General features: G+C 43.7%; 1 protein-coding gene across 3 annotated transcripts in view; it reads right to left on the bottom strand.

Moving 5' to 3' along the window:
* RCAN2 (regulator of calcineurin 2) overlaps positions 1–16624 on the bottom strand; it is a 264821-nt gene extending 248197 nt beyond the window's left edge. The window contains exon 1 of one of the 3 annotated variants that reach the window (XM_045801718.2): positions 16502–16624. The gene's annotated coding sequence lies outside the window, so the exon portion shown is untranslated. Of the gene's footprint in view, positions 1–15762; positions 16041–16501 lie in introns of those variants that run through there. The other 2 variants (XM_087857055.1, XM_045801710.2) reach the window with 2 other exon arrangements.
* Positions 16625–17204: the final 580 nt, after the last annotated feature.

Below are 17204 nucleotides of genomic sequence, written 5' to 3'. Positions count from 1 at the left end.
CCGAGATGCCCTTCAACAGATGACTGACTTAAGAAGCTGTGGTCCATATATACAATGGAATATTACTCAGCTATCAGAAAGAACGAGTTCTCAACATTTGCTGCAACATGGACGGCACTGGAGGAGATAATGCTAAGTGAAATAAGTCAAGCAGAGAAAGACAACTATCATATGATTTCTATCATCTATGGAACATAAGAACTAGGAAGATCGGTAGGGGAAGAAAGGGATAAAGAAAGGGGGGGGTGATCAGAAGGGGGAATGAAGCATGAGAGACTATGGACTCTGAGAAACAAACTGAGGGCCTCAGAGGGTAGGGGGTGGGGGATTGGGATAGACTGGTGATGGGTAGTAAGGAGGGCACATATTGCATGGTGCACTGGGTGTTATACGCAACTAATGAATCATTGAACTTTACATTAGATGTAAAGGGATGTACTGTATGGTGACTAACATAATATAATAAAAAAACATTAAAAAATTAAAAAATCCAATTCAAATGATCAACACTGATGTGATATTCAGGTGACGCTGTTTTGCTAAAAGGACCCTCCACTCTCACTGTGACTCACGCTAAGAACGGGAACACGGACATTCTGGAATTCTGAATGCTCCTACCACCCACCTTGAAGGAGGGCTGTCCTCCCACAGTACTTCATTCCCCGGAAAGCTAAACCTCGCTGGACCAGTGCTCCACACCCTCACGTGCCTTCACTTACAGCAAATGCCAGAAGCCCACCAATTCATTCCTATAAGCCCACAGCGTCTAAAGTAGTATGCGCACCAACGTGACTAGATATAAAAACATAAACTCAGGCAGCAAATCACAGGGCACTATTATTCATTAATAGATGGTCATCTGGGGCATCCAGAATAGGCTAATATTCTTTCGGATTATCAGCGAAATAAAACACCCCGCAAAATTTAAACGTTCCCATGTAGAAGTCCTACGCCCCTCCCCCACAAATGCCTCCACAGGCCTCACTGCGACAAGGAGTGATGGGCTGCAGAGGCAGAAGGGCCCCTGGTGACCCCTGGCTCCACCATGTGTTTACCTGCAAGGCCTTAGGCGAGGTCCTCCACTTCCCGGAGCCTCAGCCCCCTCCTCTAAATAAAATAGGGATAAAAATAGAGGCTAGCTCACAGGGCTGTGCAGGGACGATGTGTGACAACATGTGGCAAGCGCTTAGCCCGATGCCTGCTGCTTAACAGGTACTCAATAGCCACAATTATTTCTGTTTAGTCACACATCCCAGCCTCACCAAAGAAAAAAGGGGGGGAAGAACACACTGTCTTACCAAAACAGAAGCATTTCAAAATAATTTGAGTTTGAGACAGAAGCCTTAACGACATCTGCCTGCAGGCAGTCCAGACACCACCACCGGCCATCCTTGGGCTTCGGTGTGGAAGGGGGGATGCGACACTAGACCACCTTCTGAGACGAGGCCTTTTGACTCACCACGTAAAAGCAGACACACTTATCTTTGGAGTTCCTTATTTTTATAGTTAGCAATTATGTGAGGAGAACAAAGGCATTAAAGACACTGCAAGGTGTTGGAATCATTAATCTTGTGCTTCTGAATTATTTAGGCTGGACTTAATGATCGGTTCACTTTACCACTGACTGAGTGCCTACCTCGGGCAGGCCGTGGTAAGGAGTACGGCGGGGGCCACAGCACCAACGGAAGAGGCAGTTCACCCTCGGGGAACTTGGTGTGCAGAGGGAGTGCAGATAAACAAGTAAGCTTCATGTCTACTGGACTCTAACTGCACTGAAGACAAGGACTGTGCTGACTGGATTTCATACCCCGGTGGCCAGCACAGACCTGGTGCGCAGGTGTGAGTGAATGAATGAACATATGAGTGAATGAATGAATGAATGAATATATGAGTGAATGAGACATAAAGATTAGCTTATGTATGTGCCATAAATACAGGTTCAAAAAAAGAGTGGCTCTTTTGAGGGCTCAGGGCTTGGGGAAATCTGGAAAAGAAGGAACTTGAAGGAAGACCAGAATTTTAAGAAGCAGGAACAGAAGAATGTCCACCTATAATTTTATACCGTTGGCAATGTGCTCAAAATTAGATCTCATTAATAAAAACAGTTCTTATCCTGATATTATAATGTGTAGCATTTCTATAACATTCTCTATCTGCAAATTGTATGCAACTGTTTTTGAGTTTGTTATTTATTATAAGGATTTTTGATTTACTTATAAACAACTTAGTGGTTCATTATTTATTAGAATAGGAAACTGAACAAATAATATCTGGTCTCGAGCAGCCCTGTCTCAATGATTATTATTGGTCTCCTGGGGTTCACTAATAAGTAGCCATAAGAAAAGTCAATTTGTAATTAGGAAAAGGAATGTGCACATTTGGCAGTGTTCACATTGACATGACTGACAGCAGACAAGACAAGCTCTGCAACATACGAGGAATAACCTCATAATGGTATTAGTAGGTTAAAAATAAGCCACCACCAACCCTAGGTTAAGAAAAGAGGTATATGAATGGCTTAAGCAATAAGTAGGACACCGTAAAGGCTGCACAGAAGTATCTCAAGGGACGCCTGGGTGGCTCAGTCGGTTAAGCATCTGCCTTCTGCTCAGGTCATGATCCCAGGGTCCTTGGATTGAGCCCCGTGTCGCCCTCTCCCCGCTCAGCGGGGAGTCTGCTTCTCCCTCTCCCTTAGCCCCTCCCCACTGCTCATTCTTTCTTTCTCTCGAATAAATAAAATCTTAAAAAACAAAACAAATATCTCAATAGTAGACACCCAAAAGCAAAAAGAGACACAATTTTGGAAAATCACTAGAAGGACTAGCCTGATCAAAAAAGAATAGTTAAAACTGAATTTAAAAAAAAAAAAAATCTGACAGAGAAAATGACTGTCTCAGGGAGGATCTGTCACCAAACTAGATAATGACCCATTTCTACCAGATGTTCTTAAATTTAGATGATTTCAAATGACTACAAGTTTTTATCTTTCTTACATTAAAAAAATTATCCTTTAGCTAAGTGTTTATATTCTACCATCAGAACATCACTTCCTTTTTTTTTTTTTTTTGCAGGAAGAAGATTATCTATATCTTTACTTGTTTATCCACTCTTTTGAAAGGAAGAAGTATTATTTTAGCTTTTCAAAGCCTGTGGATCACTGAGATAGGGGTCCTGAGAAGAAGAATGGGGGTGACAGAGTCTAAAGGAAAAGTCTCTGAACAAAGTCAGAGGGAGGACTGTCATGATCTAGAATCAGTCTTCTAGAAATAGAATGACTCAAAGAGAGCTCACGGTTGATGGGAGGTGGGGCAGAACGGGTGCTGTTGGGTTCTCTTGGGAAATCCACCATATCAGCCTCCCAGAAACACTGGGAACAGTCCCCCAAACACCAGTTGGTGAATGTCTCTAATCTTTATTATTCTTTGGATCTTCTTTCCTTAATGATATGCCCTTGAAATTTATACTGTCATAAAAATACCTAGGATTGGTTTTCATGAATATCCATTAACGTACTTCTAATTTCGTTCCGATAAAATAACCTTCTCACAGTATCACACCTTGGCCTGAGTTTTAAGACAATAGCCAGGTATGGCTGTGAGAGCATCGCGAAAAGAGGAAAGGATTCCTTTTTTTTTTTTTTTTTTTTTAAGATCTTATTTATTTATTTGTCAGAGAGAGAGCACAAGCGGGGGTAGCAGCAGGCAGAGGGAAAACCAGGCTCCCGGCTAAGCAAGGAGCCTGACACAGGGCTCGATCCCAGGACCCCAGGATCATGACCTGAGCCAAAGGCAGACGCTTAACTAACTGAGCCACCCAGGGATCCCATGAGGAAGAGGTTCTGTTCAAGGTGAGAAGAAACACTGAAGGCATGGCATACGACTGGGCCTTCTCACCCAAGACAAGAGCCTTTGCAAAAAGTAGAGTCCCACTTAAATGTGAGATTTTTAAAAAACAATTTTAAAGAATAAAACTAGAAGCTTCATGGGGAGCCACTACATTTGGCGATTTCCACATTCGCAGATGCTGAAGGCCATTTCATGAATAACAGGGTCATCCCTAGGCCACCTGCCTTGGGGTCTTCCCGGGAGCTGTTTAGGTTAATAAAAAGAAGCATGAAAAAAACAGAGCACCACCCAGGCAACACCACGCATCTGGGTTCTCCCACAGGATCACTGCGGACTGTCCCATGTCCCGTGTAAGCTATTAATAATTTCACTAATACACAACTGAGCCTACGTAGAGCCATGCTAAATTTCTTAATGTCCTCAGTTTCTGGTTTAATGGTCCAATCGGTTTTCACACGGCCTGAAGGAAGGATTGAATCAGAGTAACTTGCATTTAGGGGAGGCGAGGCGAGCTGTCCAGGTTTACCATTTATCTCACCTCTACCCGGAGACAACCTTTCCCAATGGGTCCGCACACAGGAGGGGGCCGTGCCAACCTCCCTGGCCCTCCAGAATGACACCAGCCCTCCCAGTGCAGCTGCAGACCAGAACGAGGAATCCCGCTCCCCACCCATGATACCCCAGAAGGCAGAATCCAAGCCAACATCCAAGATGTGAGCCAAGCATCCCCTTGGGGTCTCCATCAACTGTGGCGCTTAGACGCAAGGTTAGAAGGTACACCTTGAAAATCCAACCGGGTAAGTATTCCAATTCAGAGCTTCACCTAAATGTCACCTTGTCAAATTTTCAAGTTTAATGCTAAACAACAGCTGTGTGTGGCACAGAAATCACCAAGAGACAGAAAAATAAGAAAATAAAGGATACCAAATAAACACATTCATGATAGATCAGTTGCTGAGTATCTTGCCTGACCAAAATGTAACCTTTTTATAAATGGCTGTTCCTACATCATAAAAGATCAAATGAATATCATTAATGCAACACAGCAGGAAAAAATTAACATATTCATGAATTAATACTTTGCTTTCACTTATCTTGTCAAAGCTGAGACTTTGCTCTTGAGCATATAAATTTTTGTTTGAACTACCATTAGTTTATCTGAATTTACCATTCTCCATTTCAAAATTCCCATGATACCTATAATCAAATAAATAATTTCTTTCTGGACAAATTATTAAACCTCAAGAGAGACGTATAAATTGGATTTTGACGTGTCTTGGTGAGACCCCATTACTAGACTTTTATCTTTAATGGTGTCAAAATAAAAAATAAATTACATTCATTTAGCCTGTCTTGCAGAAAATTTCACGGGGGAAAATGATACAAACTGGATTTTATCTCAATAAGTTGGTCAATATAGCCAACACGGTTGATGAGAGCCTGAGAGTGAATGCAGAGACTTGTTGTGAAAGACTGATTAATCGTCAAATTAAAATTCCAGAATAATAACCATTTAAGTGATTTTTAAGCAGGTTCCAATGGAAAATCCTCGTTATTTATACAAAATAGTTTACTCTGCATTGTGTTTCATTTCCTGGAAGGTGAAAAAGACATGCGTGTCTGAAGTTTGCCCCAAAGGCCCTGCCAACAGTGGAAGGGGAACAGTCAAACCCAACTCAAGCAAATAAGGATGCAAACCTGCTGTGCATATTTTTCAGGATTTATTATTTTTTTTTAAAGATTTTATTTATTTATTCGACAGAGATAGAGACAGCCAGCGAGAGAGGGAACACAAGCAGGGGGAGTGGGAGAGGAAGAAGCAGGCTCCCAGTGGAGGAGCCTGATGTGGGGCTCGATCCCATAACGCCGGGATCATGCCCTGAGCCGAAGGCAGACGCTTAACCGCTGTGCCACCCAGGCGCCCCATTTTTCAGGATTTAAAGGCAAACTGAACCAGTTCTCCCTTCAGCGGAGGTCACTTATTCTACTTAGTGTAAGTCAGCTTTAGTAGCTCAAGTGGCTGCAATGACAGCTGCCAGGGTTCTGGCGCCACACGGCCCATGGCACCATATGCCAAGCCCCTGATAACAGAGCCACCGGAGAAAAGTGAATCCACTACAGTCAACCCTCCTACACTCTCACACGTAAAATCTACCAGATCTCTCCACCCACACATTCTCAACTCCTACAAAAAAGCCCAACCTCCCCGGAGCAGTTGTTAAGCAGGTACATTTCCAGAGTAAACGTTTTCTCTGGAAAGCACTAATACCAACCACCCCTTGCTTCCACCTAAAAAGAGTGCTTATAAGCAGGACTATTGTACTGCTTGTGGGAATGTTAATTACTACAACCTCCTGGAAAAACAATTAAATGCAACATCAACATATAGAGAAAACCTTAAGGAGGTCCATCTGAGTTAAAGTAATTTGGTAATTTGGTTAATGGGGAATCTTCGAAATGTTCAACAATAGGGGGGAAGGTAAATGAATTTGGTAAAATCATACAAGGGAACGCTATGCAGATACTGAGAACAATGTTCACAAAGATTGTTGACTTTACGTGAAATGTTATTTAAAATGTTTGGTGAAATGCGCAGAATGCAATATTCTACACAAGGTACGATCCCAATTCTACATTGGGAATGCATATAAAAAAACCTGAAAGGACATACAACAAAATGTTAATAGTAATCATTGTTTGCTCATGGTAATACATGTGATTTTAATTTTGTCTTTTTATCCTTTACTGTTTTAATTTTTTTTAATTTTATAGAAAGTACATATGTCTAAGAAAAAGGAACCATAAAAAACCAAGCCAGAAGGTCTCTAGTTTTCCTGCTAAGTAGACAGACCTCAGGAGACACCAGGGAATATTTCTAGCCTTCTTAAGCAGATTCCATGTCCCACCTGTCTCTCGCACTTAAGCCCTGGTGATGATTTCTTGTACTCCACATCATGCCTATGCCCTTCTCAACCTTGGCTTTGACTTTCAGCCTTCTCTGTTGATACTAAAACACCCCTCTGGCAGTTACCTCTTGTCGGTAAATCATGTTCTCCACTCTACCCCCCCTTCACCAGCAGGAGCCACTTCTATGGCCTGGTCAGCCTCCTCCTGGCCCAGTCTGGTCAAGTCTTGATACTGACAACAAGTAAGTTACCCTTGAACAAAAGCAGGCATCATAAACTAAATACCAATAAACGGGGCCAGCAAATACAGTTTTCGTCATGTATTCTATAAAAGCATTTTATACAGAGTGGACCTTCCTCCCCAAGCAGACCTGGGGCCATCCCAGGCCCAACTGTAACTGATCTCTTGGGAGGTCCCCACCGTGGCAATCATCCTTAACATCTGTGCAGGGCCTTGCAGTTTTCAGTGCACATTCACAGACTCACAGCATCTCATCCTCACGCCTCTGTAAGATGGAAAGATCAGGTATTCGTTTCCTAATTGTGTACAGCTAAGAAAACTGCAGTCCAGAGAATGGGCTGCGAGTGGCTTATTCCCCCTGATTCTCAGGGTGTGCTCCTCTGTAAATAGTGATGATAATACCCGCACGGTGGAGTTGTCGTAAGGATTGAATGAGAGAACGTATGCAGGGTGCTGAGCACAGTGTCTGGAACAAGAGCGGCATTCAACAGATGCCAGCTCCTAGAACTGTAGGTCAATGGGAAGCTCAAGGTTACATAGCTGGGAAGTGACAGCGCCAGGGTGAGGATCCAAGCCTTTTCACGCCAAGTCCACGCTGCTTCTGCTTTATCCCCAACACCGTAAGAGGAATATTAGGGCATGGTCCATGCCCTCAAAGAACTTGTAATATTTTGTAGTAGGCATATCTCAAGTACATGAAATAACAAAGCAGTTATTCCCGCAAAGAACTAAGGCAACAGGAAGAAAAACTAGGATCTAGCTCTCAAACTACACAATTCTTTTGTCCAACAGCAACTGTTAACTGTTACGCTATCTTCTCATGCACGCATTCCAAAGGTTAGGAAACCCAAGTTTCATCCCCATGTCAAAGTGAGCTGTGTAGGGGGAAATCAGATATGAAAATAAGTCCCTTTCCATACTAATAATAGAAAATATTTTCTGTGGGCATTCTGAACTTCAGGAAGTTTGAGCTATTTTTGGAAACTTTTCTTTAGCTTCCAGAAAGTACCATTCATGATCGTACACTTTTCTAAGGGACTTAAAAACAGCTTCGGTTGAGTTCAAGGCTGCTTCTTAAAAAAAAAATCTTCAACTCGATTAATTAATTTAACCTACCACATAGGACACCTGGCAGCTGACAACACAAGGACGGGGAACATGTTAAAGGCGGAGGCAGCATGCACACAAACACAGAGTAGGAAGCCACTCTGTTGACACTGATTTGATGCCATAACAATAACCCCATAATAATGGGATCCAGGATTGCTCAACCCTAGGCATACTATTTCTTTATGGTAATCTTGGCCTATGTATGACATGACAAAAAAGAGCCTAAAACTTTGTGTTACGGAACGCCGAAGCTTCGTTCCATGGAAGAGGGTAATTTACTAATGGATACTTGGAGATTCACATCTTGGAAGGTTTTTAATGTGCCACGTGGTTTTATATTCCCAATATCTACCACTTTCTAAGACAGAGAAATGATGCTCACTAAGGGGTGGCCCTGAGCAACAACCCTCTGAAGCAGGAGCAGGCTCTCTTAAGAAACGCGCTACCTCCCTTTACCGCCTGTCTGTTCCACTGGGGGTGAGGGGTGAGGACTCCCGTTGCCTGAGGCCCTTCAATGAGGCACTCCAGGGTGCAGCGCCCGCTTTATGCTGTGTCGCCCCCGACAACAGCCTCGCAACATGCATATTAACACCCCAATTATTCAGCAAATTAAGTCTCATAGAATTTGACTGACACATCTAAAATAAGGAAACTCATCAGTGACCGTGGCGAGTCCTCCCCCGAGTGCTCATTCAGTTTCCCCTCCCTGAACTGGGCTCCCCCAACATCGGACACCCCTGTGAGTACCTGCACTACAGACTAGTTCACATCAAATGGTAAGGCCAGGCCATCATGTGAGTTAGTCTTCTTCATTTTTAAAAATTTTTTTTAAAGATTTACATATTTCATTTAGAGAGGGGGGTGCAAGCGGGATGGGGCAAAGAGAGAGAGGGAGAGAATCTCAAGTAGGCTCCACGCCCAGCACTGTTGGTGGAAACCAGTATGCGGGTCCCTCAAAACATTAAAAATAGAAATACCTTATGATTCAGGAATTCTACTATTGGGTATTTACCCAAAAAAAACAAAAAAAAAACACTAATTCAAAAAGATATATGCACCCCTATGTTTACTGCAGTATTATTTACAACAGCCAAGATAGGGAAGCAGCTCACGTGTCCATCCATAGCTGAACTGATAAACAAGAGGTGGTCTATACATGCAGTGGAATATTACTCAGCCATAAAAAAGAATGAGACCTTGCCATTTGCAACCACATGGATGGATCTAAAGGGTATTACGCTAAGTGAGATAAGTCAGTCAGAGAAAGACAAATACCACCTGATTTCACTCCTATGTCGAATTTAAGAAACAAAACAAACAAAAGACAAAAATCAGACTCTTAAATACAGAGAACAAACATGGTTGCCAGAGGGATGGTGGGTGGGAAGATGGGTGAAATAGATAAAGGGGATTAACAGTACACTTATCCATGAGCACTGAGTAATGTGTAGAACCACTGAATCATTGTATTGTTAAGAAGAAGGAGGAGGAAGAGGAGGAGAAGAAAAAGAAGAAGAGGTAGTAATAACAGTAGTAGTAGCAGTATTCCCATTCTAAAAGTGACCAGGCAGGGGGCACCTGGGTGGCTTAGTCAGTTGGACATCTGTCTCTTGATTTCAGCTCAGGTCATGATCTCAGAGTGGTGAGATTGAGCCCCTCGACGGGTTCTACGCTGTGCGTGGAATGTGCTTAAGATTCTCTTTCCCTCTCCCTCTGCCCCTTCCCCACTCGCACTCTCTCCCCCCCAAAAAAAATTAAAATAAAACAAGAATAAACTAAAAGTGACCAGGCAGGCATGACTTTAACCTAAATCAGTGGCTCTACAGTAACATTTGAGACATGGTGGCAGGACTTCAAAATGTCAAGACTCTAGAGATCATCCAGTCAACCTCTTCTCTCATTAATATACAGATTTAAAACAACTAAAGCCTCAGAAGGGCTGTGACTTTGCAGAGGTCACACAACAAATCAGGTGTGGAGCCCAGATGAGAGCCAGGACTCCTGACTCAGAGCTGTTCTCTTTTGCGGCTTCAGCCACAAATATTCAAACATAGGGTAAAAAACACATTCCAGACTCATAGGACTTATTCCAATGTTATTAATTCACACTGGTGATTCGGAGCACTGGTCAGGCCTGAGTGCAGCTCTTATTAATTGTGTGGCCTCGATAAGGTACCCTCTCTTTGCCTTGGGTTTCTTATCAATTACATGAGAATAACAATAGAGTCTGCCTCATTCGGTTATCCTGTGGGTCAAACGTGATAATTCATGGATCTCTAACTTCTTTGTTCTCAGCATAAACAGTGAATGAATGTTATATTATTATTATCATTGAAATTATTTTCATTGTTCCTACTACTACTAGTTCAGATAATTGGCAGTTCATACTTTCACCTTTGGGGAAGTAGGTAGAAACAACTTCCTGCTATCAAATTCATCTCCACTTTCTCTGAGGCAGGCCTAACGGTCTCAGGAATGAAGGTAAGATGAGTAGAAGGTTAGCACCAGAAATAAATAAATTCCCTTTGAAAATCAAATTGTCGGGGCGCCTGGGTGGCACAGCGGTTAAGCGTCTGCCTTCGGCTCAGGGCGTGATCCTGGCGTTCCGGGATCGAGCCCCACATCAGGCTCCTCCGCTATGAGCCTGCTTCTTCCTCTCCCACTCCCCCTGCTTGTGTTCCCTCTCTCGCTGGCTGTCTCTATCTCTGTCGAATAAATAAATAAAATCTTTAAAAAAAAAAAAAAGAAAAGAAAATCAAATTGTCTACTGAGCATTTTCCTTTGATGTTGAAAGTCAAAATTCCCCATCTTTCTCAAACCTACTCTTTCTCATAACTTTCTTTTTCCCTCAGTTTTATTGAGATATAACTAATATATACTATTGTACTTATTTTGGGTATATATCATAATGATTTGGTATTTGTATAGATTGCAATGTGACTGCCACAATAAGTTTAGCAAACATCCATCATCCTCACAAAGTTATACATTTTCTTGCTTATGATAACTTTTAAGATCTTCTCTCTAGGCAACTTTCAAATATACAGTACAAGATGATTAACTATAATACACCATGCTATACATTATATCCCCAGGGCTTATTTATCTTATAACTGGAAGTTTGTACCTTTTGACCCCCTTCACCCATTTTGTCCACCCTCCATCCCCCACTCTCTGGCAACCACAAAACTGTTCCCTGTACCTATGAGCTTGGTTTCTTTAAATTCCACATATAAGTGAGATCATGCAATACGTATCTTTCTCTGTCTCACTTATTCACTTAGCATAATGCCCTCAAGGTCCGTCCTGTTGCAAATGACAGGATTTTCTTATTCTTATGGCTGAAAAACATTCTATTATATCTATATCTAGATATATCTAGATCTCTCTCTCTCTCGCTCTTTCTCTCTCTATATATATATGTATATGTCTCACATTTTTTTAATCTATTCATTCATCTGTGGACACTTGGGTTGCTTCCATGTCTTGGCTATTGTAAATAATGCTACAATGAATATGGAGTGCAGGTATTTTCTCAAGATAGTGATTTTATCTCCTCCTGATAGATTTCTAGAAGTGGGGTTGCTGGATCATATATTAGTTCTACTTTTCATTCTTCTAGGACCTTCCATGCTGTTCTCCATAATGGCCACACCAATTTATACTCCCACCAACAGTACACATGGATTCCCTTTTTCCCACATTCCTGCTAACACTTATCTCTTGTTTTCTGTTGTTTTGTTTTGTTAATAGTCATTCTAATAGGTGTCAGGTGATATCTCATTGTGGTTTTGATTTCCACTTCCCTGATGGTTAGTGATGTTGAGCACTTTTCTACGTACTTATTGGCCATGTGCATGTCTTCTTTGAAAAAAAATTGTCTATTCAGATCCTCTGTCTATTTTTTAATTGGATCGTTTGGGTTTTTTTTTTTTTTTTTTTTGCTATTGAGTTATGTGTGTTCTTTATATACTTTGGATATTAACCCTTATCAGATAAATGATTTGCAAATGGTTTCTCCCACTCCATGGATTGCCTTTTCATTTTGTCGACAGGTTTTCTTTGTTTTGAAGAAGGTTTTTAGTATGATTTAATCCATTTGTTTATTTTTGCTTTGGTTTTCACTGCTTTCATTGACAAATCCAAGAAATCATTGCTAAGACCAACATCAAGGAGATTACCCCCTATGTTTTCTTATAGAAATTTCAGGGCTTCAAATCTTACATTTAAGTCTTTCATCCATTTTGAATTAATTTTTGTGTATGGTATAAGGCTGTGGTCCCGTTTTTTTCTTTTGCATATGGCTGTCCAGTTTTCCCGACACCATTATTGAAGAGACTATCCTTTCCTCATTGTATATTCTTGGCTCCTTTGTCATAAAATAATTGACCATATATATGTGGGTTTATTTTGGAAATATCTATTCTGTTCCATTGATTTATGTATTTGTTTTTATGCCATGTTATTTTGGTTACCATAATTTTGTAACATAGTTTAAAATCAGAAAGTGTGATGCGTCCTGCTTTGTTCTTCTTTCTTGAGATCCCTTTGTCTATTTGGGGTCTTTGTGGTTCCATACAAATTTTAGGATTGTTTTTTCTATTTCTGTGAAAAATGCCATTGGTATTTTGGTAGGGATTGCATTGAATCTGTAGATTGCTTTCAGTAGTATGGACATTTTAACAATATTAATTCTTCCAATCCATGAGCATTTAATACCTCTCCATTTATTTGTGTCTTCTTTGACGTCTTTCATCAGTGTCATAGTTTTCAGCATACAAGTCTTTCACCTCCTTGGATAAATTTATTCCCAGGTATTTTATTCTTATTGATATAATTATAAATGGGATTGTTTCTTTACTTTGCCTTTCTGATAGTTCATTATTAGTGTATGGAAATGCAACTTTTTTTGAATATTGATTTTATATTCTGCAACTCTACTGAATTTATTAGTTCTAACAGTTTTTTTTAGTGGAGTCTTTAGTGTTTCCTATATATATGTCATCTGCAAATAGAGACAGTTTTACTTCTTCCTTTCTTATTTGGTGCTTTTCATTTATTTATTTTTCTGGCCTAATTGCTCTGTATTTAAGACTTCCAGAACTATGTGGCAAGAGAGAGCATCCTTGTCTTGTTCCTGGTCTTACAGGAAACCATTTCAGTTAAAATTCCCCATCTTTCTCAAACCTAACCTTTCTCACTAAATTCCTAACTCAATTAAAAACCCGACCATCCATCTAGACATCAACTCCTTCCACACCCACTTGGTGACCTAGTGCCACTGATTTTCCCTCTGAAATGGCTCTCTGAGGATCTCTCTTCTCTTTCTCCATTCTACCTAGTTCAGGCACAACTAATTTTATTTATTTATTTATTTATTTACTTACTTACTTATTTATTTTTGCTTGGATCACTCCAGTGGTCTAAAATCTCAGCTCCATCCCCCTTTGCAACACCATCTACTTATCACCTCTAAAGTCACTTGTGCAAAATACAAATTAGAGCAAATCATTTCTCCCACAATGGCTGTATAATTTCTCCTCTTCAGCCAGGTATATTCACTTCCCAGGCTCACTGAAACACATCCCCCCCCCCAACTCTCCTGCCACTCCCTCACTTCAGAGCACCCAGATGTTCTTTCAACACAAACTCTCCTTCCATGGGGAACACCTACCTACCCCCTTCTCTAGAAAATTGCAACTGCCTACTGGAATGCAGTCCACACGTGAACTTGTCTGCAAGCTCTTCCAGATTCCCTCCACCCCTCCTTCTCTGGGCTTCCAATGAACGTGTTCTGAGCTCCAGTAACCATTCACCATGCTGATCACTACCACTTATTTTTTTATCCTTCTTTTCTGCTAGATTGATTCCTGAAAAGCATGGGCCTCATTCTTTTATCCTCTGTCACAGGACCTACATAACACACAGTACATGCATAACAGAGAAACTGCTGATTAAACTGAGTGGATGGCACCCAAAGAAAAGGGAATAATAAAATGAGACCTCAGTGACTATCAGAGCTGATCTCAATTAAAACTAGTTTCTGTAATATATATATAACTAACTGCAAACGATTATGTAAGTAGTTTTCAAAAGAGTGTGCTGTGAACTTGCAAATGGCAAAGCTCTCAAGTTCCCACTTAGGCTTGTTAAATGTTCATCAATGGAGAGAGAGTGCCATGTCCTCCCAAATTTAGTTGGGTTCTGCAGGACCTGCACACACAAGGCATTCTAAAAGCTTCTGCAATCCCGTAGCTTTGTTTGAGCACTCTTCCCCTCACAAAATTCTGTGGACTGGACTCGGGTAGTAGGTGCTCAATAAATGCTGATTTGATTTGCAGTGGATTTGAAAGCAAAGTGCAACTCACATTTTAGACTAATTCAATGCAATGACTGATTGTACTTAAGATAATAGCTCTAATGCTAAAGAAAATCAATGGGTAGACTGAAAAGCAGCCAAATGCTCACTCCCCTGCCTTGTTCCACAGTCAATGCTGACCTGCTTCTTGATCCTTCCCAGCTTCTGAGCTTTTCCGACTTCACTGTTTCCCCAGAATGGAGGGGGCCAGTTAGGAAGTGTTGCCCTGTACCTGTGATATATTTGCCCTGTGTTTTGATGTTGAGGTAATACGTGAGAACGTTGAGTGGCATTTTTTAAAATGTCCTACTTTTCCTGAAACCTACCCTCTGTGTGACAGGTTAATTGGGATGCTAGCTGAAGGAAGGAGAAGTATGGACTGGAATGCAGCAGCATTTTTTCACCTTCCGTTGTGGGGCTGTATGTTAAAGGGAGCCCAGAAACTTTTGTTTTTACTAAAATGATATTAAAAAAAAAAGCGCAGGCAGCGAAATCTAAAGTAGATGTCCATTGAACACCTCTATTCCAATGTAGGAAATAGGAAAGATTCAAAACATGCACTCTGCTATAATTCATTCTGGGATAAGAAAAAGACAGCAGTGCCTTGGAGAATAAATCATTAACTAAAGTCAAACCGAGACACCCTGGAAACCAGTGAGGCCAGGCGGCGGGGATTTGCCTGTTCCCTCTGGTGACTTCTAGAGCGAAGCATCCCACAGACAAACTCGGCACACTGCACTCCCTTCTATTTCACTTTTCAAACTTGAAGTTATTTTTAGATGACCCATGCCCGCTAATCCCAGGCAGGACAATTCCCAGCCCGCTGCGCCTCAAAGTACCTTCCTCCTCCCCAGCACTTCTTTGTAAGCACTGGGAAAGGAGTTTCTCCGTTTTCTCCTTTTTTCTCCGAGTGTAGTCCACCTGCCCTTTCCCCCTCTCAAAACCTCAGTCCCGGGGGCCACAGGCGTCATCCTCGCTGTTCTACTTATGCACCTGCTGCTGCTTCTGGAAAGGCGAACCTTTGGGCCACTAGGAATGGGGCAGGGGCTCTCTGAGACCCGCGCCCTCTAGAGGGGGGTCAAGGGAGACCTCTGCCCCCCACCCCCACAGGCCGCCGCGGGGGCTGATAGCTGGAGCAGCCCACCCTCGGCCCTCCGCCGCCTCCGCCCCCCTGCCCAGCCCCGGACCCCCACCGCGCTCGCCCGCCCCCTGCCGCGTCCTCCGGTACGGCCGGGGCGCAGCGCGCAGCCCTGACAGGACAGGGCGCAGGGGCGAGCGGGCCAGCGCGGTTACATAACCGACCTGCTGGGCGTCCGCGATGCGCCGGCAGAGGCTGAGGCGGCGGCTCCGGCGTCCGCGGGGCCGGAGACTGCGGGCGCGGCGCTGCCTGCTCACCTGCCCGCCGGTGCGAGCGCGTGGGGGCGGGCGCGGTGCCCGCGGGCCTGGGCGTGGGGCCGTGCGCGGCGCGCCCCGCCTCCCGCTCTCGAGGTCCGTGTGTCCCCGGCTCTCTGCCTCCCGCCCGCTCCTCCCCGCAACCTCGGCCGCCGTCAGCCGGGACAAAGCGGCTCCGGGGAGGGGCCGAGCCGGCGGCTCTCGCAGGAGCCAGCGGAGATGGGCGCGCCCCCAGCTCCGACTCATCGGGCCAACCTCCAATCAGACCCCAGGAAACCGAAAGCCCCTGTGTGGCCTTCTCTCCTCCCCTCCCCCCTGACCCGGCGCCCTTCCCGGGCCCGCACCGCTCCGCTCCCCGGGCTCCCACCCTGCCCTCAGTCCCCCTACATACACACCCCGCTTTCCACTCGGGGTGCCCAGGAAGCGGAGAAGCCCCTCTGGACACTTAGTGCAGGAGCCAGTCCTCAGGAGTCCCGGCCCCAGCGGGGAGGGGCTCCCGGGTCACCACCCGGGTGGGGGCCTTCTGGGGGGTCGCAGTGGGCAGGGGGCTGATGGTGAAGCTAGAGAAAACTGGGCAGCGACAGCCCAGAAGAAACGGGCGGAGAAGCCAACTGTGGGTGGGGAGTACTGGAAGAGAGACTTTTCTTACATCCAGACTGAGCCCCCCGGACTCCGGCCGAGGAAAGGTCGGGAAGCCCCTGGACGGTCCTGGGGCGTCTGCTCGGGGTGGGTGCGGCGCCCTCTGGCTGGAGACCTGGATCCGCCCCGCCCACGCGCTGAAGGTGCCCTGCGCGGGCTCCTCCGCTTGGCCAGGATTCGCAGCCACCAGACCTGGGGACAGAGGGCTTCAAGGACTCCTATTGTGTGAGAGCCGGCGACAAGTGGGAGGCTGCTACCTTACAGTAAAAGGTTGAATGTGAATCCGATTCTAGGCTAGATCCGTTGCTCAACAAACTTAAGGTAGACGTCTCTGCCTTACAAAATAAAGCAATTCAGAGCTGGAGGAAGCCTGTGGCTCATGGGTGACAAGGGCTGATGGCAGGGGAAAGTCGATAGTGTACAAGACCAGAATAGGGAAAGTGGGGAAAACTGAAGGAAGGACTGGGTGGGGGTAAGAGTGCGGACCAACTCCAAGAGGGAATGAATAATATTTAAATCGGCCTTGTGTTCTGTCATCTTTGTGATTGCTATATAAATAGGTCTTTTTCCTTTTGCTTTTTATGCCATTCTGTTTCTTAATAATAGTATTAAAATTGCATTGAAGCAGTGGGTTTCACAATTATTCTTCCCTCAGCCACACACCACCTTGTGATTTCCAAGGTTGATGTAAAATTTCATCTTAAAAACAAACA

The sequence above is a fragment of the Ursus americanus genome, chromosome 29 (assembly GCF_024610735.1).
Source record: "Ursus americanus isolate L20-20 chromosome 29, mUrsAme1.1.p, whole genome shotgun sequence".
In the NCBI taxonomy this organism is placed as follows: Eukaryota; Metazoa; Chordata; class Mammalia; order Carnivora; family Ursidae; genus Ursus; species Ursus americanus.
This window is presented reverse-complemented; position numbering and strand designations above follow the sequence as displayed.